The sequence below is a fragment of the Phyllostomus discolor genome, chromosome 2, assembly GCF_004126475.2.
Source record: "Phyllostomus discolor isolate MPI-MPIP mPhyDis1 chromosome 2, mPhyDis1.pri.v3, whole genome shotgun sequence".
NCBI classification, from domain to species: Eukaryota; Metazoa; Chordata; class Mammalia; order Chiroptera; family Phyllostomidae; genus Phyllostomus; species Phyllostomus discolor.
The window spans coordinates 106,112,616-106,134,958 of record NC_040904.2 but is presented as its reverse complement, the minus strand read 5'-3'; the positions used below and the strand labels follow the sequence as shown (position 1 = coordinate 106,134,958).

The window sequence follows — 22,343 nt, the reverse complement described above, 5'->3', positions numbered from 1 at the left end:
CTCAGGAATGTCAGAAATCTAGTTGAATGGAAGTCTGACAACTGTGGAATTGAAGAAACCACATCAGATGCCGAACAGGCTGGCCCCACACCCACATGGATAAAAATTCAGGAGGCATATCTCAGGAGTGAGGAGTCCCAGACTCACACCAGGTCCCCAAGCCCTGGATTCCAGTGCCAGGAAGATAAGCCCCCATAACTTCTGGCTGCAAAAACCAGCAGGGGATTGAGTCAGTGGAGGAGGCTGCTAGAGCACTAAGCAGTTCCTCTTGGGGAACTCACACATGGACTCACCTACTCAGACTCATTTCCCCTGAACTTTAGCACTGGGGTAGCACCTTGAAGGACACCAGTGTTATACAGGGAGAGACTGAAGTGTCTGGCATTGGGGTGAGCAGAGGCCATGGTCCCTCTGCTGAGTCCTCCCCCGACAGAGCCAGTGGGCTGGTGCTACATCTGAATCTCCATCAACCTGGCTAACCCAGTGTGACCCACCTTGGAGATCCACAGAGGCTCAATCCTACCCAACTTACTCGCTCACCCAAGCTGCTTTTCCATAAGAATAGCTGGTCTTGGCTCCTAAATCCTATCAAATAAGCAATAGCAGGCTTCAGTGCGCCCTAGCAGCAGCCAGATTAGAGTCACAGTTTGGCTTCTCCCCTAATCTCCAAGCCAAGCACAAGTATCAGCCATCTAAGATTGCTTTGTAGCTCAGGAAGGGTGCCCCTGGCAAAACACAGATGGGGGTTTACCCTGGTCTGTACCACCCAGAAAACCCCAAGGCCAACACACCCAGTAGACAGCTACAAACCACACTGAAGTACCACCACCCTGCCCCTGCACAGTTGATCCTCCACAGAGGGTGGAGGTTGGTGGTCAGTGGTCACAGCCAATCCTTGCAGCTGACTGGCTGGGGTAAATTCCTCCCGTTGACCTTCCAACAGCAACCAAGGCTCAACTACAAGAGGAGGGCATAGTCAGCCCACATGAAGGGCATACCTCAAGTACCGAGCTTGGGTAATAACAGAGGCTGTGCCACTGGACCCTACAAGACACAACTACTACATGGGACCATGCTACCAGGACGTGGAGTCATAGTAGCTCTACTTAATACATAGAAACAAACACAGAAAGTCTGCCAAAAGGAGGAGACAAAGAAACATTGCCCAAATGAAAGAACTCATCTGGATCAAAACTCCAGAAAAAGAGCTAAACAAAATGGAGATAGGCAATCTATCAGATGCAGAGTTCAAAACACTGGTTATAAGGATGCTACAGGAACTTAGTGAGGACCTCAGCAGCATAAAAAAGACTCAGTCAGAAATGAAGGATACACTAATTGAAATAAAGAACAATTTACAGGGAAACAATAGTAGAGTGGGTGAAGCCAAGAATCAAATCAATGATTTGGAACATAAGGAAGCAAAAATCAACCAATCAAAACAACAAGAAGGAAAAAGAATATAAGAAAACATGGACAGTGTAAGGAGCCTCTGGGACAACTTCAAGTGCATCAACATTCACATGATGGGGTGCCAGAAGGAGAAGAGAAAGAGCAAAAAATTGGAAATCTGAAAAAAACAGTGTAAGAAAACTTCCCCTATTTTGGTGAAGGAAATAGATATACAAGTCCAGGAAGAACAGAGTCCTAGTTATGATGGCTGCAAAGAGTCCCACTCCAAGGCACATAATAATTAAAAGGTCAAAGGTTAAAGATAGAGACTCTTAAAAGCAAGAGGAAAGAAATCAGTTACCAGGTTGCCATATGAGAGACAGCAAAGAGAAAATGGGTGAAGAGGTGAGGGGAGTAAGAAGTACAAATAGGTGGTTACAGACTAGCCATGGGGATGTAAAGTATAGTATAGGAAATGGAGTAGCCAAAACACTTATAGGCATGGACATGAACAATGGTAGGGGCATTGCCTGAGGGAGTAGGGGGTCCTGGGTGGAGCGGAGGGGTGCAAAGGGGGAAAAATCAGAACAACTGTAATAGCATAGTCAATATAATTTTTAAAAATTCTGGGGAAAAACTAAAATAATTTTTATTATGGGTATTACTTTCCTTTTTTAGGGTCCAAGGATTTAGATTTGGGGTTGCATGTTCTTAGCCCAACCCCTGGAAAGGAGGCAGTAAAAGGTGAAGGAAGAGACCAGGCTGAAGGAACACATGGAACAGGTTCCAAGCCTGGCTCTAACCTGGGGAACACCACCCAACTGTTTGCCCTCAGTTTCCTCCCCAGTAAAATGGGAACCATAATGCTCGTGTTGCAAGGTTGTTACTGTATTCAGACACATTTTAAAAGAATGCTCAAACAATATTCTTTGTCATTATTACAATGTCTTTATCCCCAACAGGTTGTCAAACTGCCTATTCTTCAACACACCCAGGATGGGAGCTCACTGCTTTCTAAGTGGCTGGTTGTCCCACTGGTATTGGGGTCCCTTGACATTTGCTTCTAGGAGTTGGTCCCCCCTTTAGCCTGCACAAATCAGTCAGGAGTTGTGGTCTTCTAAACTTGTTGGAATTGTCCTTAAATATATGGTCCTGGGAATTTGTGTGAGAAAGAACAGTTCCAATCACATATGTCTTCTGGCAAATGCATTATCATTCAAATTTAGTAACTGACCATCTTTTGGGGAAGAACTGTAGCATTTCTTTTTTTTTTTCCATTTTTAAAAATTGTATTGTTGCTCAAGTACAGTTGCCTGCCTTTCCCCTGCTTCTCTCCCCATCACCCTAGCCATCCCCGCCTCCCTCCCTTGATTCCACACCCCCCTTGGTTTGGTCCATGTGTCCTTTATGTAGCATTCCTGAAAGGACTACCTACCACTATATTGGAGGTGAGAATAGTCAGGCTAGAGAGATGAAATGATATGAACAAGGTGCCACAGGGAATGCAGTGTAATGGTTTCCAAGTGCTGTTCCTACCCCAGGGCTCCACCCAGCCTTGTGAGAAGAGTCTTGTATGGGAATGGTGGAGATTCTGTGTCTTCCTAGGGGGAGGTTGGAGGCCACAGCGGCTCTCCCTCCCTTGGGCAGTCAGTGTGTGGAGTGCCTCTTTGAGCACTACCCTGCCTACTGTGTCTCCTCAGGGCTACAAACGAGTCAGCTGGCTTCCCTCTGTGGTCAGGGTCAGCCCTTAGGACCAATAGAGGTCATTTCATTAGTTTTAATCCATGGCCACAAGCTGCATCTAGCCACAGGTCTTAAAAAGACAAATATGCTCCCCTGGGGAGATTAACAACTTGCTCTTATATGGCTGGTGGTAGTTCTGTGGTGTCACTTTTGTATACATGACACCCACATATCTGTGGATAGGCACCCAACCAAACTTGCCATTTGTTTTCAGTGTCGTGGGTTTGTTCTCTTTGGTCCCTTCATCCCAGTGGTGGCCCTTGATGACAATAATACCTGACCTGCCAACCTCAGAGGGTGTGTTGAGACTGAACGAGAAATGTATGTGAAAAAGCTTTGTCAATATAAGGAAATGTTACAGATTTCATTAGTAAGCCATGTAGTACCAGAATTAAAGGAAAGGCAGAGTTCCTCTGTGCAAACGAGGAGCTGGTGTTGAAATAAATAAAACAGAAGCGTTGCAGCACTTTCTCCCATTTGTGTGAGCTGCAAAGTGTGAACTTTGGGATGTGGGAGACTATGGGGAAGAAAGGGGTGATAGGTGATAACCAAGGCTTATTGCCCAGAGTGGATATATATCCCCCCTACCCACTCCTTCAACCTTGGTTCTTGAGAAAGAGTACAACTGAGAAAGTAAATGATATGGATTCCTGATTACTGACCAGCCAAATGGAATAGTACTCAAGATCCCAGATTGCTTTCCAGACCCTTAATTGTAAGAGCTGATGTTTATGGAGTGCTCACCTTGGGATAAATGCTACGCCAGATGCTTTACACATAATAGGGTTCTCACAAAACCCTCACAGGTAAATATCATCCCCATGTTACATGTGGTAAATTGAGACTCTCCCATGTCAGAGAAGCAATTCAAACAGTCTATGGTTGAGCCCAGTAAAGCTCAACTTCAATACCACAAACCCCAGTCACCCAGGATGCTTGTTGTCCTTGACTAAATCATGCATTTTCACACCCTGTTCCCTCTGTGGGAAAGGCCCTTTTCCCTTTCTTCTCCAACTGTCCAAAACCCAGTGCATGTGTCACCTCCTTATCACAGCCTAATAGTTCATAATGCATGTAATACACTAGTATAATATAGATAGTTACAGTGCTTATGGGAGATTTTTAGCTATTTGATTTTTATGTTAATGAAAATGAATATGAGCAGCTACTGTCAGTGATTTAACTTTCCTCCTTTTTATTTAAAAATTTTTAAACATATTGCATAGTTGAAAGAATGTGACAGTGATCACTCATACATCCATTATGTAGATTTTACTGTTAACTTTTTACTAGTTTTTACCACATGTCTATCCATCTATATTTTTTTTAAAAGATTTTATTTATTTATTTTCAGAGAGAGGGGAAGGGAGGCAGAAAGAGAGGGAGAGAAACATCAGTGTGTGGTTGCCTTTCACACGCCTCCACTGGGAACCCAGCCCACAACCCAGGCAGGTGCCCTGACTGAGAATTGAACTGGTGACTCTTTGGTTTGCTCGCCAGTGCTCAATCCACTGGGCAATACCAGCCAGGGCTCCATTTATCCTTTTAACCATCCATCCATCTTATGTTTTTGATGCATTTCAAAGCAGATTGCAGTCATCAGTATACTTCTCCTGAATACTTCAGAATGCATATCAAGTGATTTAACTTAAAAAAAGTTTCTACATTTTCAGTCTTCTGGTTCAATTTAATTAACTTAATCTAAACTTCAGATTGCAAACTCAGGTGTTTTATTTGGGGAAAATATTTCTGTCCTGTAAAAAATAAAAAAAGATTTGGTAACCACCATCTTACTATTTTCAGCCAAAATTAGGAGAAAAGCAGTTCACACTAAAGTGCAAATTACTGACCTCCTCTTTTATGCACTATACTTTAATGGACTTTTATATAGATAATGATAAAAAATAACAAAATTTCAGAGTGTAGTTTCTGGATGGTAGGGGAGATAATTTTGAACTTTCAAGATCCCTCAAATTGTACTGGCAAGGTGACTCTTCTAAAGCTATTTTTTTCTCTAAAACTTATTTGAATTCATAGAAGAATATTGCCTTCTATCCCCAAAATAATGATTTTTAGGGAATCCTTGAATGAATCAAAGATAATTGGATTATAACTTAATGCTGTTGGTTAATAATGATAATAGTACTTGAGGTTGCAAAGGCTTCTTACAGGCATTTGATCTCATTTAATATTCATAACATAGCTCTACATGGTAGGCATTATTTGCCTTTTTTTTATTGTGGCAAAAGATGCATATAATTTAACATTTTAACCCCCTTCCAGGAGCATTAAGTACATTCACATTGTTGTACAACCTCTCCATTGTCCATCTCCAGCACTTTTTCATTGCCCCAAACTGAAACTCTGTGCCTATTAAACACAACTGCCCATTCACTCTTCCTTCCCTTCAGCCCCTGGTAACCACTATTCTTTCTTTACTATACATTTGTCTCTTCTAGGTATCTCATACAAGTAGAATCATGTAAGATCTGACCTTTTGTGTCTGGTTTATTTAATTTAGCATAATGCTTTCAAGGCCACTCCATGTTATCGCACATATCAGAATTTCATTCCTTTTTATGGCTGGATAATATTCCATTATATGTATATACCACATTTCATTTATGTATTCACCTGTCAATGGACAGCTGGGCTGTTTCTACCTTTTGGTCACAGTAAGTAAAGCTGCTATAAACATTACTGTACAAGTATCCATATTCTAGTCCCTGCTTATTATCTCCATTACACAGATAAGAAAACCCAAGACTTGAAAAAGCCAAAGTGAATTTCTCAGGTCACATAGTTTGTAGACAGTGAAGTCAAAACCAAATATGACTTTTGGCCCAGGTAGGAGATGTTCAATGTGCACCTGTCTGAGAGGAATATACATTTAATGAATTCAGCTGGGTTGCATAGGTATATATTTATTGGTAAATAGCTACCTCATGGGTATGCCCCACCTTAGCTGCCTGGCCATCCTTTAAAACTCCCAAGGTCCCCACCATGATCCAGCAACCAAGGAGGTAACACCTGATTCAGCAGGGGCCTCTGGGACCTTGCTGTTAATGCAAATGCCCATTCTGATTGGTCAGTGCCTGTACAATATGGTGTCTGATATTCTGAATAGCACCCCTGAGTGTTCATGGGGCCATGCTCTTCTGTGGAGATGGAGCAACCTGTCAACACTAAGAAGTGAAACTATGACAAGGATGAGGGCCTTTGGAGGTTCTGCAAAAGAAGTTAGAAAGCCTAGGAAAACTGGGGATTTAGAAGAAAATAAGAAGTCAGTATTACTAGCTAAGATGAAGCTAGGAATACTGGGAAGCTTCAGTTTAGGGACCTGAGGGAGGGTGCAAGAACCTAGAACAAGAGAAAGGCCATTGTGGGGAGTCCCATGAGGAGATCTCAGGGTACCAGGCTGGGCAGTGACAGGGAGGCCATTAACATATCTGAAGCTGAAGGAGGTGGCCCAGGGTTAGACAGGGAAAGACCCACTTGCCACTGACCATGCAGGCTGAGGGAAAGAGCTCAGCCTTGGTGTCTGGTGGGACCACCAAGAAGAGACACTGGAAAGGGAGGAAAAACCTGAGGGATCATGGCTGTACTGGGAGAGGACTGACAGTAGGGAGGATCGAGAGGAGCTAGTTTCCAGCCTGACATCTAAAATGGAGTGACATCAGGTTACTGGAGAACACGATGTGTACTCCAAGATGAGTCCCTGCTGTCTGTGTGGGTGCTGGGCTGCCTCAGCCACGTAGGCCCTGCTTGAGAAGAGCCAGGGTGAAAAGACAGAGCCCCAGTGCCATCTCCTGAGCAGAAACCCCCTCCCCATTCTTCTCTTTCTTCCTTGGCAACAGAAAGTTACTTAGGGCACATGGCACAGCACCTGACCAAAGCAAACTTCTGGATTGAACATGGAAGTAGGGGGTCCCTGTGTTCTCAGGGCTTTGTAGCCATATTTAGCCCATTATGGGTACCAGCCCTGTTCTTCTTGCCCATCTCGCTGGTGAGAACCATGACAGGTCTCTACTTCCTCCTTTATTCCCTTGTTCAGTCTGAAACCACTCATGCATTAAAGTGAGAAGATACATGTGGTTTAGCCTCAGCACCTGACTCCATTTGCTCTGGAGATCAGTTGGTTTTGCCTACCCACATTCATTTCTCTTTCTGATAACAATTCCTTAATTCCCTTTTGAGGAAACCACCCCTTCCTTTCTTTTCTTTATTTATTATTTTAATTTTTAATTGTGGTAAATAGACACAACATAACATTTACCATCTTAACCATTTTAAGTGTATTTTAAGTGTAGTGTTAAGTACAAATTTACATTGTCATGCAACCAACCCTTAAGAAGTACATGTTTGGTTGAGTTTGACCTTAACTCCTGGATCCAAGGGCTAAGAACAAGGCTGGACCCACTGGAACCTCCTGTTTCCCCAACCACAGTGATTGGTTTGTAATGGGTTCACAGAAGCCGTGAGAATCAACCCAAGGACTGTTGCTAGAACTATTTGAGGAAGAGGCTTCTCTTCCTACTTCAGATACCACACTGGTGGCAATTAAGCTTGAAGCTGCAGGCACCCATCTTGGCCACAAACTTTAGGGTCTGCCTGATAATGAAGCCTACGCAGAAGAAAGCAATACTGAGGCATGGAGATAGATGGGTTCCTAGCAATGTTTGAACACCTGGATCAAGCCACACCTCAAGCTATTTTCCATAGACTTTTTGGTTATTTGAAACAATCTACCTGAGTGGAGTGGCTCACTTGGTTGGAGCATCATCCCATAACTGAAGAGCTGTGATTTGATTCCTGGTCAGGGCACATACCTAGTTTGTGAGTTCGGTCCCCTGTCTGGGCACATACGTTTAGCCCAGGTGCAGAAAATCCCTGGTCCAGGTGCACATGGAAGGCAACCAATCGATGCTTCTCTCTCACATCGATGTTTCTTTCTCCCTTCTTCTCTCTCTAAAAGCAAGGGGGGAATGTCCTCAGGTGAGGATTTTAAAAAATCTGCTTTTTAATTCTTTTTAATCCTCACACAAGGACATTTTTTCCTTGCTTTTAGAGAGGGAGGAAGAGAGAAAGAGCAAAACATCAGTGTGAGAGAGGAACATTGAATGGTTGCTTCCTATATGCACCCAAACCAGGGATTGTATGAGCCAGAACCAGAGACCGAACCTGCAACCTAGGTCTGTGCCCTGACTGGGAATTGAACCTGCAACCCTTCAGTTATGGGATGACACTCCAGCCAACTGAGCCACACCAGCCAGGGTTTTGTTTTGGTTTTGTTTTTTTCTGCAGCCAAGTTAATTGGGTTTTTGTCATTGTCAACTAAAAGACCCTAAACTCAAACTTACAGTTACTTGTGAGGCTTGATAAAATACAAGTATCAATGTCCTTTTTTCTCTCCCCTTGATTCTCTGAGGTTCAGAGATGGTCATTTAACATAGTCCAGAGCCTTCCACACATTGAGCCATGACAATTTGTTCAATGGTGACATTGTTTGGGGAGAGTAGGGAAATGAGTATAATAAAGAAATTTTACTAAAGGCAAAAAATATTTGTCACTAATGTGTGTACACATCAGTGAGCATCACTGAGCATGCAACAAGCATGTCCTGAGAAAGATAATGTTTTTCATTCATGGTTGAAATCCTCCCCTTCCCTAATTTATGTGGTTATAATGTGGATCTGAGTACGGTGTGAGGTGCATTTGGTCCATCCAGGAGTCTGGTTTACACCTTGTGGCATGGATATACACTGCAGCCAGAATACAGATTACAATCAGTACTGGTGTCTGTCTTCCCTGACAACAAAAAACCAGGGACATATATACCTAACATGGGACCCAGGACAAAGACACCAGCAGCCTGCTATCTGTTTGGGAGGCTCCTGCTCTTGGGTGATGGGTTGAAACACTATGTGGGATCAGGTCTATATGGGTTTTCATGAGGTTCCCATGAGAACACCCATTAGATGAAAGGCCCTTCTTTGTGAAACAGGTTTTCATTTTTTGGTTGTTGTTTTTTTCTTTTAACTTAAAGTCAGGAGTTGAGCTTTCTCTATTTTTTTTTCCTGGGCCCATGATTCTATAATTCCCTCTAGGAACTCTCAGACATACGTGTAAAATGCTGTGGGGTGTGTGAGGCGAATAAATAAGTCTCAGGGCAATAAAATACAGCAATCCATAAACATCCACAGAAATAATCTGTGCAGCGCAGCCTGGGTGAAGGGAGCATAGGGGACCTCAGAAGACCAACTCTATAAACAAAATATTTCTACTGTCCAAACCCATAGTAGCCTGTACCCATCACAGAAGAAACCTCCATTGGGGTCCCCTCACTTTTCCTGGAAGTGCAGCACCTGAGACCAGCCCTATCCAGGAGGTCCGTCCTTAGGATCTTGCCTCGGCCTCCTTGAGACCCAGCCACTGCTGGGCACGTGGTCAACTTCTCTCAGGGACCAAGTGAGCTGGCAGCCCATTCTGAGAGCAAGCAGTATGGAACCTGGTCAACAGCTCCTCACTTATGTCAGCTCCTGAGTGCACGGGAATATATACTGAGCCCTCCAGAATCCAGCCCACATGGAGAGGCCGTGAGGGCTGAAAAAGAGCACTCACTGAACAGGGGATCAGACAGGCCTGGAACTTAGTCTCCCTCTGACACTTCCTAGGTGTTGGTCCAAGTAACAGAACCCTAGTAGATTTCCCAAGAACACTACGTGGGGAAGGGGCTTTGCCTGTCTTCTTCATGGCTCTGTCCCCAACACCTTGAATGGGCCTGCACATGGGACACATGTGTAAGTATGTGTGGCTGTCAATGAGTATCAGCATCTTCATCTGGAACATGGTGATTCTTAGTTCAGTTGTAGGGCAGGAAAGAAGATTCAAGCATCAAGCATGCTGAGTGCTCACACAGTAGTCTTACTGCATCCATTCACCCAAACCAGGAGGAAGCATGATTGTTTCCATTTTGCAGATGAAGAAACTGACACTCAGAAATCCTCCCCACAAAGCCAGAAATCAAACCCTTAAACCAGGAATCCGAAGCCCTTGTTTCCACTACACCATACCACCTTGTTCAGCTCTGGGTGCTCCTACAGGGACCTGTTCCGCCTACCCAGAGCTGGAGCCGCTACACTGGGCACAAAAGCGGTGGAGCTTGAATACAGCAAGCCACAGCCTCCTGAACAGTCCCACACCTGGACCAGGGACGCTGACCTACCACCCAACCTAGCTCGCGTTTGCCCACCTCGAGAAGGGTGGCGGCTGCCCACCACACAGGAAATACTCACGGCTCCCGCAGGCCCAGGCGGCTCCTCCGGGTGCATCCTCTCCCGGGGCCCCGGCCTCCTTGAGAGTTGGGCGGCCTCCTCTCTCTGGAGCATCAGATTATTTTTGCACTTGCGGAAGGAACTGACGGAAACTGAAGTCACATGGAGAGCTAGCTACTCTGCGACTCAGCACTCACAGAGATCAGACTTCGCATGGGAGAAGGAACTGCCCCGCGGGTGGATGGTGAGGGGGAAGGGAGAGGGCAGCCAGCGGGAAACGGTGGCCGCAGGACTACCTGCTGGGTTAGTCACGAAGGAGAGCAGCTATTTTTCTGCCCCACCCCCACCCCAGCAGTGCTAGCCAAGGCTTCACCAGCTTTCTCTCCTTGGAGATTTTGAGGGGTGGTGAGCTGGGAGGGCCCTGCCTGTGGGCTCTGCTGACCCAAAAAACTCTTCTCCAAGGTTATGTCCAAGGATCAATCTGGGGCAGACTTTGGAAATGCGTAAGAAAAGTTTTCCACCCAGGAGAAAGTCCATCTTTTGACAAAGCCATTGAGTCAGCTAGTCTTTATTAATAATTTCCTTTTATGTGTCCAGCACATCAAGAAAAGAATAGAAATGGAAATTGCTTTGTGGTGGACTGTCAGAATGCCATAAACTTACTGGTCATAAACCGCTTGGATAAATTTTTGTACCTGATGTATACAAAATCCCCGGCTACCTCTTGCCAAAAATTTAAAAAATAATAATCAAATTAATAATAACCACCGTCAAAAGGGTACCAGACACTATGCTAAAAGCTTTATACGCATTATTTCTTAACTCCTGCTCTCAAGGAGCTTACCATCTGGTGGAGGAGGTACGATGCAGACAGAGTCGGCTGCACGCTGAATGGGTCATGTGGACACAGTGCTAGCAGAGCCAGAGAAGGGACCTGCAGTTCTGCTCTCTTCCATCAGATCTGGGGACTCAACGTGTCCTGGAGGGTTGGTTCGCATCTCTTGTTCCCTGTTGATTTGTGATTCTGTATTGCCTTGTTATCCTTGGCATGTCCATCCTAAAAGAATAGGAGCAAGTCCTTCCTGCTCCAAACATCCAGCAAATTGTCTGCTCTATCCCCTCCTTATCCCAAGAGATTCCACTTTTATATGTTTTTGTACATTGAGGTTCTCTATAGAATTTCTTTTGAGAAAGGCAGCTGTTACCCTTTAAGAAAAAAAAACTTAGAAAACCAGTGGTCTTGATGGATGTGTGGGGCCAAGTGAGTTTGTTGGCTCACAGCACCAACAGCTCACCTGCTATCAGTAAGCTGGCTCAGCAAGGGGGACCTAAGACTTACAGCCAAAACCAATGTTGATTTACAACCGAAAACAGAAGACTTTTCATGCCAACAAGGCTGTAAACCGGACTACACAGTTCAGGATTTTTCCAACTTGGTTGGGGGCTGCGGTTCTTCTAACCATGCAGCACAAGGCAAAAGGGATCTGGGCACTTCCTCTAAAACATAACCCATGGTGCATCCCTTCACGGGATGGTAAGAGTCTGGGGGACAGTGTGCCTCTTTCTTTGAACGTGCTCCATGGATTGGGAAATTTGTACCCATCCCCTACTCAAGCCAAGTTTAGTGTCAAGCAGCAGCACATCAGGGTCTCTGAGGAGATCTGAGGCAAATGCAAGGAGCAGGGCAGTTCCCAGCTAGAGGACAAAGACTCAGCCAGACCTTGCCAGCCTCTTTGTATTGCGGTCCACTGTGGTCCATCTAGTCCATCTAGTCCTATCTGCTCATAATTTCCCTAAACACAGAACAAATGCTCCCCACTCTGTACTTCCTCTGTCAGAAGGATCCCTTGCTTGGAATGGCCTCTTTTTGCCTACCACAACCCTCCTCACCCCGAAGGCATGGCTTGGGCTCCCTTTCCCTCACAAAGCCTCAACCCCTTCCTCTGAACACATGGTACCAAAGGTCCACAATATCCACTGGCTTCATGACATCTCTTGTATTGTGATTTAACTTTTAGGATTTTTGTCATGTTTCTTCAATTACACTAAAAACATCTTGAGGGAAGGGGTCATGTGTTATTACAAAAAGTATACTGCCCAGTCCCCTCTGAGTTTTTTTCCCTCCTAAACTAAAATTTATAGTAGTTTGTCACTGGTAGGAGGTCTCAGGCTCGCAAAAAAATGAAACACTATTCAGGATTGAGGGGTGGGGAGGTCTGCAGCAGAGATTGTGAAGGGAGACATTTGGAGTGGGGGTGGGGTGAGGTGAGGGCAAAGTAGGCCAAGTTTCCAAAGAGAGAAACGAGGGCCAGTTTATTTCCTCTAGCTGGGTCTGTGAGAGGACAGTTCATTGTACCTGAAGTCAATGTAAGGCATTCTGATGCAGAGATTTTTTATGAGTTTATTTGAGCCAAACTGACAACAACTACTAGGAAGCAAAATCTCAGTGGATTGAGAAAATGTTATGGAGAATAAGAGTTTTACAGCTTATTTTATACACGAGAATCAAAGGGGGAGGCAAAAAGAGGGTTACATAAAATCCATTGCTGGTAGATTAAGGGGATGGTATAAAGGAAATTGGGGAAATCTGAGATTGGATAAAGAGTAAAACGAAGAGACACACACTGCTTTTACACTGGTGGGTTGAGGATAGTTAACAATATTTACGGCACATAGAGATCATATGTGGGGAACAAGATAACAATGAGGGGTTCTGTGATCTCATGCTCTGTTGTAAGGTTGCCCTCTGAGGGGCTTGAAAAAGGGGATTACTCTGACATTCCACAGGCATGTATTCTTAGATGCAAAAAGACAATAGACAGGCTTACTTAAGGTAAAGACTGACCTTTGTCAAGGAAGCTAAAGGTCTAGGATGTGACTACCTGCCATGACTCACTTTGGTTAGGAATTTTTATGTTCAGGCCATCCTATGAGTTTGTAAAGTCCACCTGCATGGCCACCCCTGAGCTCATCAGGTTTAGTACGTAGCATCTTTTACTTCCACACTAACAATGCGGTGGCGGGTCTACCTCTGGAACGAGCAGTGTGCTCTAGGTCTAAGATGTTGGCCCTCCAGCTCTCAGCTGCAGTGTTCCCTGCTCTGCCTTGGGTTCTCCGCCCCTGGCCACAGCCAGGGCAGTCCTTTCATCTGGCCCTTCACCTTGGTGGCTGGGCCTAGCCAAGCAGTGAACTAGTGACTCCCCCACTTCTCCAGCCTCAGCACATAACAGGGAGGGGATTTCCTTTGGGGCTTTAACTGGGAATCATTCTCTTGCCCCACGTCAGCTGGTTGCTGGGGGAGAGTCTTTAGTAGTTTCATTTCCCTCATTTGGGATGTAGTTTTTAAGAACCAAAAATCAAAAAACCTAAAGAGGAGAGGCCACCACCCACACTGGTACTACTCAACCCCTCATGATGCCAGCTGTGGAAAAGCTGAGGGGTGAATGCAAAGACTGAGGGCAAGTGAGGGTGGCTTGTCTAAAGGTCCTTCCTGCCCTTTAGTCCTCTTCTCTAACCATTGGCAGGAGAGAACTGGGTCTCAAATCCTGTTGCCCAGGCAGTTCACAGAGCTCTTCCAGGAGAAGCCCATGGCCTCCCTCAGGCACTAGTTCCAGTGACTGACTCTGTGGGGGCAATGCCTCTTCCTTTCCTGTAAAACACTGATAGTAATCAACATATGATCAACGATTTTGTGTTGTACAAAGATAACAAGATGCTTATAGAAGTATCCAGTCGGTACCAGGGCGTGACTGGCAGTGGGACCTCCAGGGGAAGGGACACATATAACTAACCACCATTCAGTTCAGGGAAAAATGGAAAGGGATAGTGGAAAAACAGGAACAAGGGGATGGGAAAGTCTTGGGGAAAAGAGAGCACAACTGATGGGAGATTTCAAGGAAAGCTCGCTGGAAGAGGTGGCATCTGAACTGGATCTTCATGAGGTGGGACTGGGTGTGGGGTTGAAGACTGAAGAAGAGATAAGTAAGATGATGACTTGTGATAAGGACACATCAAGGAGGAGAGACTGTAAAAGAGATGATGGCATCTCTTTGTGTCCCACTGGGACTTTGTTTATGGTTTTGTCCAGTGTTGCCCAAAGGTGCAACATTGTTCATAGGTGATAGTTCTGCCTTTCCTCTAGGGCAGTGAGTCTTGGCTGGGAAGCAGTGTGATTTGTTCACATTTGTATGTGTTCTCAGCAATACCTAATCTAGCACCTAGAGGGTGCCCAGCAAAGATTTCTTTCTTTCTTTTCTATTCTATTCTTTTTTTAAAAGATTTTATTTATAGAGAGAGGGAAAGGGAGAGAGAAAGGGAGAGAAACATCAATAAGTGGTTACCTCTCATGCACCCCCGACTGGGGACCTAGCCCACAATCCAGGTATGTGCCCTGACTGAGAATCAAACCAGCGACCCTTTGGTTCACAGGCCAGCACTCAATCCACTGAGCCACACCAGTCAGGGCCCAGCAAAGGATTCTTAAATGAAACAAGAATCTGTCACTTGCTCTAGAGCAATTGGAGAGGTTAAGAACTCAGAAAAAATGGTTGGCCATTAAGAACTCCTTTTTCATAATTGACAAATATAAACACAAATCCTTACCATGGTCTCAAGGCTCTGCATGATCTGCTCTTTCCGATTTCATGCCTACCACTTTCCTCCTCACTCCACCCAAAGCATGACATCCTCATTTAAGCAGCAACTCCTCATTTAAGCCAAGTTGACTTTTGTCTCAGAGCTTTTGTCATTTGTTCTTTTCTAGGTCAAGGATGCTCTCCTGTCCCCCAGATATCTAAACAATTCACTCCCTAACTTGCTTTAGGCCTCTGCTCAATTGTCACCTCCTCAAAGAAGCCTTCCCTGACTGCACCATCTAAAATAGTGCACACACCCATTACTTTCTTTTTCTTCACAATGTTTTTTATTCATGTCACTGCTTGATGTATTATTATATACTTACTTGCTACTTGTCTGCCTCCCCAACTAGACTGTGTGCATTTGAGGGAAGGAAATTTGTTTATTCGCTGATATATCTCAGTGTCTAGAATAGACAGTCAGGTTGCCAGGTGTTCGTTAATTAGTGACCAGGGGTATAGAAATAAACATAGGGAGAGACAGCTGCAGTTTCGAGAGGCAAGGTCATGAAGGGAAGGATCAATATGTGAGTATCTTTTGTAAAATGTGAAGTGCCATATAAATATATCCATTTTCCTTGGCAGAACAGGTCAGAGAGAGTTGAGTAGAAATGGAATCAAGTGCTTAAGTGGGGTTAGCCTTGACAAAGTGGCAAAGTCTCTGTGAGTGGTGGAAGCCAAGGCAATGTGATGGGGGAGGGAAAGACAGACCAGAAAGGGTTATTGGTCATCCTTGTTTACAAGGACCCACTTGTGAAATAGCAGGCAATGTGTGGGAAACTCTTGGTCTGCACTGCTATATAAGACAGTGGGCAGCCCAGGCCTGCTAGAGGAGAAAGTCCAGGTACATACTCAATTTCCAGAAGAGAAAATTGGGCTCATATTGATTATATGTTTTGCCCAAGGCCATACATTAGAAAGGGTCAATACCAACTTATTTTTAGTAACGACAACTATGGGTTTAAAATTTTTTTCTTCTCATTACAAAAGAATTACATAGCCCTGGCTGGTGTGGCTCAGTGGATTGAGCACTGGCCTGAGAACCAAAAGAGTGCCAGTCTGATTCCCAGTCAGGGCACGTGCCTAGGTTGTGGGCCAGGTCCCCTGTTGGGGGTGTTCAAGAGGCAACCAATTGAAGTTTCTCTCACACATCGATGTTTCTCTCTCTCTCCCTATCTCCCTCCCTCCCTCTCCTTCTAAAAATAAATAAATAAAATCTTTTAAAAAAGTATTACATAGATACTGAAAGGGCTTGAAAGAAGAAAATCAACCACAGACCCACAGTACAGAAACAACTCACTGTTAACTTTATGGTATATTGCATTCCAAGGTTTTTGAATACATATGTAATATTTTTAAATAAAGTTGAGGTCAGATTCCATATGCTCTTTTGTAAGTTTACATAGATAGTTTATAACAATAATTGGAATTGTTTTTCTAGGTCCTTAAATTTTCATGGACATGATTTTGATTTGTTTCATATTATTCTGTCACTTGGATGTCTAATAGTTAATTATCATGCCCTGTTTTGTGTGGCATTATAGAACAGGTCCAAAAAACCTTACCCTATAATTTGGGTGTAAAAGTGTCTCAAAAATCACAATTTTTCATGATTTACATATACCATATATTACATAATTCCTCCAACAAAGTCTAGAACCAACACTCCAAAATCAACACAAATATTTTGGCAACAAACATGAATATTCACATTAAGTGAACAAAAGAAAAAGTGGACAAAAGAGGCTTTTGTCAGTTCAGGTCATGTTTTGTAACCAAATGAGTTTGTGCCAAACTCACCCCCTCAAAAAAAAAAAAACCCTTTTGAAGCTGGCTTCTCTCACAGCAGTGTCTCCCAGCAGCTGTGACACTCTAGAATGGTATCAGAAAGGCACAGCCATGAGGCAAAGTTCTGGCTGCTCAGGGAGGTGAAAGGAGCAAAACAGTGTGGTGAGATTCCTCCTCATGGAAGGGTGCAGGCCTGGAGGTCAGCTGTAGGACAAGGAGCATTTCCTTAGAAGTGAGGGAGTGTCCGGGGAAGAGGAGGAAGTGTTGGTGACTGAGACCAGAGAGGTCTTGGCAGTGGGGCAAGGTGCAAACTGTCACAAAACACAGGTCAAAAACTCCTATGATCATTTCATATTCACCTACCCCCAGAAGATCTGTAAGTCAGGGATAAGGCCACCGGAGGAGGAAAGAGGAGTCCTTGCTGTGGGAGGAAAGTGAGCACTACCTTGTTGATTTAGTAGAGGCTTGGGGCAGTGGGCCCCGTCACCCTCCCTGTTCCTGTCAAATGTGGTTTGCTGTCAAGTGGTAGCAGGTTCAGCCACAGTCAAAGGAGGCAGAGGCGAGAGGCCTCCAGAGAGAGAGAGGCCCTGCAGTGGGTGCCCTGTATCTTGAAGGTGATTTGCTGGAGCCACTTTCAGGTGGGGAGCAGAATGAATGGTGGGGACTGGGGCTTCTGGGTGTGCAAGGCATGCTGGGAATTGTGGGTTTTAATTGGCAGTTGGGCAGTTTAGCCACAAGCCCAGGGCAGGGTGGGGTTGTTAGAGGGGGGAGGCTGGTAAGGCAGGAAACAAGGAGGAGTGATCTTGGTTTGTTTTTTTTTTCTCTCACATCAGGAAACCAGAAGAAGATTGACCTATCAGGACCAATTATTAGCAGCCTAGCAGTAAGTTCAAAAGCTGAATTTAGACCTTTTACTACTTTGTAGGAGATTCTTTTTGTTCATTGCTTCTAGCCACAGTTACCAGATCAGTCGAACCAACGATGCATTTTCCATGCACATCTTCCAGATTCTCACCTATGGGAATCTCCTCCTCTCTCCCAGGTTACTGACACTATCCACTGGAGGATTTCCCTGAAAACTCACTTCCCAAAGCCACCCCAATTAATCACATCCTATTCAACTTATTATCTCTAGTTATGCAAAATGCCATCTAAATTCTATCAGAAATCAGATTGCTGGTAACTATAATTACCCAAGACACACAAGAAAGCTGTCTCAAAAGAAAAGAAAAGAAAAGAAAAGAAAAGAAAAGAAAAGAGAAAAAAGAAAGCTATCTCAATGCCCAAGCACCTCATTTGTGGGATAAGCTGAGTTACCTTCCACCTCTTCCTAGAGTAATGATAAATACTTAGAACTGTGAAAACAAGGGGTGATAGCAGAGAAACTAAGAAAAAATTATAGATATCCCTGCCTGGCATAGCTCAGTGGATTGAGTGCGGGCTGGGAACCAAAGTGTCCCAGGTTCGATTCCCAGCCAGGGTACATTCCTGGGTTGCAGGCCAGAACCCCCAGCAACCGCACATTGATGTTTCTCTCTCTCTCTGTCTCTCTCTCCCCCTCCCTCTCCCTCCCTTCCCTCTCTAAAAATAAATAAATAAAATCTTTAATAAAAAAAGGTTTAAAAAAATTCTAGATATAAATATACGAGGACAGGGTCATGTAACTGGGTTTTTTTTTTTAGTTCTTCCCAACAGCATTGGGTTGCCTTTTCATTTAGGGCTGACAGCCCAGCATGGGATCTAGGACGCATAAGTTTTCCACTGTAGCATAGTGAACCTCAGTCATTGATGATCATAAGAAGGCTCTCAGTCATCAAGAACTGACTAACTTCTATAGAAAATTTCTACAACTCAATAATAAAAAGACAAATACTCCGATAAAAAAATAGGCAAAGGATGTGAATACATACTTCTCCAGAAGATATACGAGTGGACAATAAGCACATGGAAAGATGCTCAACATAATTTGTCAACAGGGAAATGCAAATCAAAACCACAGTGAGATACTATTTCATACTCACAGACAGCTACAATTAAAAAACAAAAAGAAAAACAATGAGTACTAATACACTATTGTAGGAATTTCGAATGGTGCAGGAACTTTGGAAAACAGTTTGGCAGTTTCTCAAAAGGTTAAACATAGTGGTATCATACAACCCAGACATTCAATTCCTAGGTACCCCAAAGAAATAAAAAATATATGTCTATACCAAAACCTGTACATGAATGTTCATAGCAGCATTATTCATGATAGCCAAAAAGTGTAAACAATTCAAATATCCATTTAGGAATGAATGGATAAACAAAACATATACAATGGACTATTCTTCAGCCTTAAAAATAATGAAGTACTGGACTTCTGGCCAAGATGGAGGTGTAGGTAGACACACTGTGCCTCCTCGCACTACTAAAATAAGGACAACAACAATTTAGAAACAAAATAATAACCAGTACTGACATAAAATTGAACTGTGTGTAAGTCCAGTGCCCAAGGAGTGAAAGTAGACATATTCATCCAGACCAATAGGAGGGGCAGAGTCGGGCAGAGATGGGTCATGGCAAAGTGGTGGCTGGTGGACCCCAGGCTCGCAAGGTGGCAGCGGGCGGGCCCAGCAAGGCAGCGGATTGTGGAGGGGCTGGGCACGCAAAGTGGCTTGCAAAACCGGGCAGTCCCACATTCACATGCAGACAAACCAGGCGAAACTGGGGAGCAAGAAGACGTTGCAATCCAGGGCCCCAGCGCAGGGAAATAAAGCCTCAAAACACCAACTGAAAACACCTGTGGGGGGTTGACGTGCAGGGAGAGATTCCCATCCTCGCAGGAGAGTTCGTTGGAGAGACCCGCAGGGTCCTAGAACATACACAAACCCACCCACATGGGAATCAGCGCCAGAAGGGCCCAGTTTGCTTGGGGGAAGTGGCAGAAGTGACTGAAACCTGGCAGAGAGCGGAGCAAGCGCCATTGTTCCCTCTCGAACCCCTCCCCTACATACAGCATCACAACCCAGAGTTGCGGGTTACCCCACCCTGGTGAACACCTAAGGCTCTGCCCCTCACTACATAGCAGGTGTGTCAAGACAAAAAAAAAAATGGCCCAAACGAAAGAACAGATCAAAGCTCCAGAAAAAAATACACCTAAGTAATCATGAGATAGCCAACCTATCAGATACATAGTTCAAAGCATTGGTGATCAGAATGCTCACAGAATTGGTTGAATTTGGTTGCAAATTAGATGAAAAATGAAGGCTATGCTAAGTGAAATAAAGGAAAATGTACAGGGAACCAATAGTGAGGGGAAGAACACTGGGACTCAAATCAATGGAGTGGACCAGAAGGAAGAAAGAAACAACCAAACAGAAAAGAATGAAGAAACAAGAATTCAAAAAAATGAGTAGAGGCTTAGGAACCTCCAGGATATCTTTAAATGTTCCAACATCCAAGTTATAGGGGTACCAGAAGGGGAAGAGGAAGAGCAACAAGTGGAAAAGTTATTTGAACAAATAATAAAGGAGGACTTCCCCATGCTGGCTAAGGAAATAGACTTCCAGGAAGTCCAGGAAGCTTAGAGAGTCCCAAAGAAGTTGGACCCAAGGAGGAACACACCAAGGCACATCATAATTACATTAGCCAAGGTAAAAATGAAGGAGAGAATCCTAGAAGCAGCAAGAGATAAGGAGGCAGTTACCTACTACCTACAAAGGAGTTCCCATCAGACTGTCAGCTGATTTCTCAAAAGAGACCTTACGGGCAAGAAGGGGCTGGAAAGAAATATTCCAAGCCATGAAAGGCAAGGACCTACATTGAAGATTACTCTCTCCAGCAAAGCTTTCATTTAGAATGGAAGGGCAGACAAAGTGCTTCTCAGATAAGGTCAAGTGAAAGGAGTTCATCATCACCAAGCCCTTATTATATGAAATGTTAAAGGGACTTATCTAAGAAAAAGAAGATAAAAAACATGTATAGTAAAATGACAGCAAACTCACAATTATTAACAACCACACCTAAAACAAAAACAAAAACAAACTAAGCAAACAACTAGACCAGGAACAGAACCACAGAAATGGAGACCACATGGAGGGTTAGCAACAGGGGAGTGGGAGGAGGAGAGAGGGGGGAGAGGTACAGAGAATAAGTAGCATAGATGGTAGGTAGAAAATAGACAGGGGGAGGGCAAGAATAGTATAGGAAATGTAGAAGCTAAAGAACTTATGAGTATGACACATGGACATGAACTAAAGGTGGGGGAATGTGGGTGGGAGAGGGTGTACAGGGTGGAGGGGAGTGAAGGGGCAGAAATGGGACAACTGTAATAGCATAATCAATAAAATATATTTTTTAAAAAATGGAGTACTGTCCTGGCTGGTGTGGCTCAGTGGATTGAATGCCAACCTGTGAACCAAAAGGTCACCAGTTTGATTACCAGTTAGGGCACATGCCTGGGTTTCAGGCCACGTCCCCAGTTGGGGGTGCAAGAGAGGCAACCTATAGAGATATGCCTCACACATCTATGTTTCTCTCTCTCTCTTTCTCCCTCCCTTTCCTTCTCTCTACATATAAATAAATAAGTTGTAAAAAATGAAGTACTGATACATACTACAACACAATGAAACCTTGAAAACATTTTAAGTGAAAGAAGTCAATGACAATAGACCATGTATTATATGATTCTATTTATATAAAGAATCTAGAAGAGACAAGTCAGTAGAAACAAAAAGATTAGTGGTTACCTAGGTCTAGGTTTGGGGGAAGCTGGGGAAAGACTGGTAAGGGTATGGAGTTTCCTTTTGAAGTAATGAAAATGTTCTAAAATTGGTTATGGTGATGGTTGTACAAGTCTGTGAATATGCTTTTAAAAAGACATTGAATTATACACTTAGTATGTGTTCTATAATTGAGTTATAGCTCAACAAAGTTTCTATGTAAAAATAAAATTAGGGGGAAAAAAGAACAAAATCTGTAGCTCAGTTTCTTATATAAGAAAGGGAAGTATATAATTTGTTTAAGTATATTTTAAAAGTCAGAATGAAAAAGTTATTGCTTAAATTGATACTCTCTGGAAAATACATTTATGTAAAACATATCATTTCCTAACTACTGCAATCTAGAGCAGATGGAATATTAGAATAACTACCAAGGTCTTAATGCTTGAAAACATTATACTAAGTGCCAGAATGACATAGCATTTTTACCATTGAATTGGTGGTTTCTCTTTGTAGCTGTTAAGTGTTCTCTCTCTCTTTCTCTCTCTATGTGTATATATATATATATATAGCTTTTCAAAGTAAAAATTTTCCACTGCTGTTGAACTCCCCCTTTAACACATGTTTGAATGGGTTTTTTTTTTAGGGTTTTGAAGATTTTGAGGCCCTGGCCACATAGCTCAGTTGGTTAGAGCATCATCCTGATACGCCAAGATTGCGAGTTTGATCCCTGATGAGGGCACATACAAGAATCAACCAATGAATGCATAAAGAAGTGGAATAACAAATCGACATCTCTCTCTCTCTCTCCC

The 22,343-nt window shown here is 43.8% G+C and overlaps 1 protein-coding gene and 1 long non-coding RNA gene across 2 annotated transcripts in view; one reads left to right on the top strand and one right to left on the bottom strand.

Moving 5' to 3' along the window:
* The window catches only part of NRROS (negative regulator of reactive oxygen species), a 27,476-nt gene extending 16,966 nt beyond the window's left edge, over positions 1-10,510 (bottom strand). The window contains exon 1 of the mRNA XM_028505239.2: positions 10,431-10,510. The gene's annotated coding sequence lies outside the window, so the exon portion shown is untranslated. The remainder of the gene's footprint in view (positions 1-10,430) is intronic.
* LOC118498914 overlaps positions 1-22,343 on the top strand; it is a 27,365-nt gene extending 5,022 nt beyond the window's left edge. The window contains exons 3-4 of the long non-coding RNA XR_004901406.1: positions 12,030-12,033; positions 22,196-22,343. This is a non-coding gene — a long non-coding RNA (uncharacterized LOC118498914). The remainder of the gene's footprint in view (positions 1-12,029; positions 12,034-22,195) is intronic.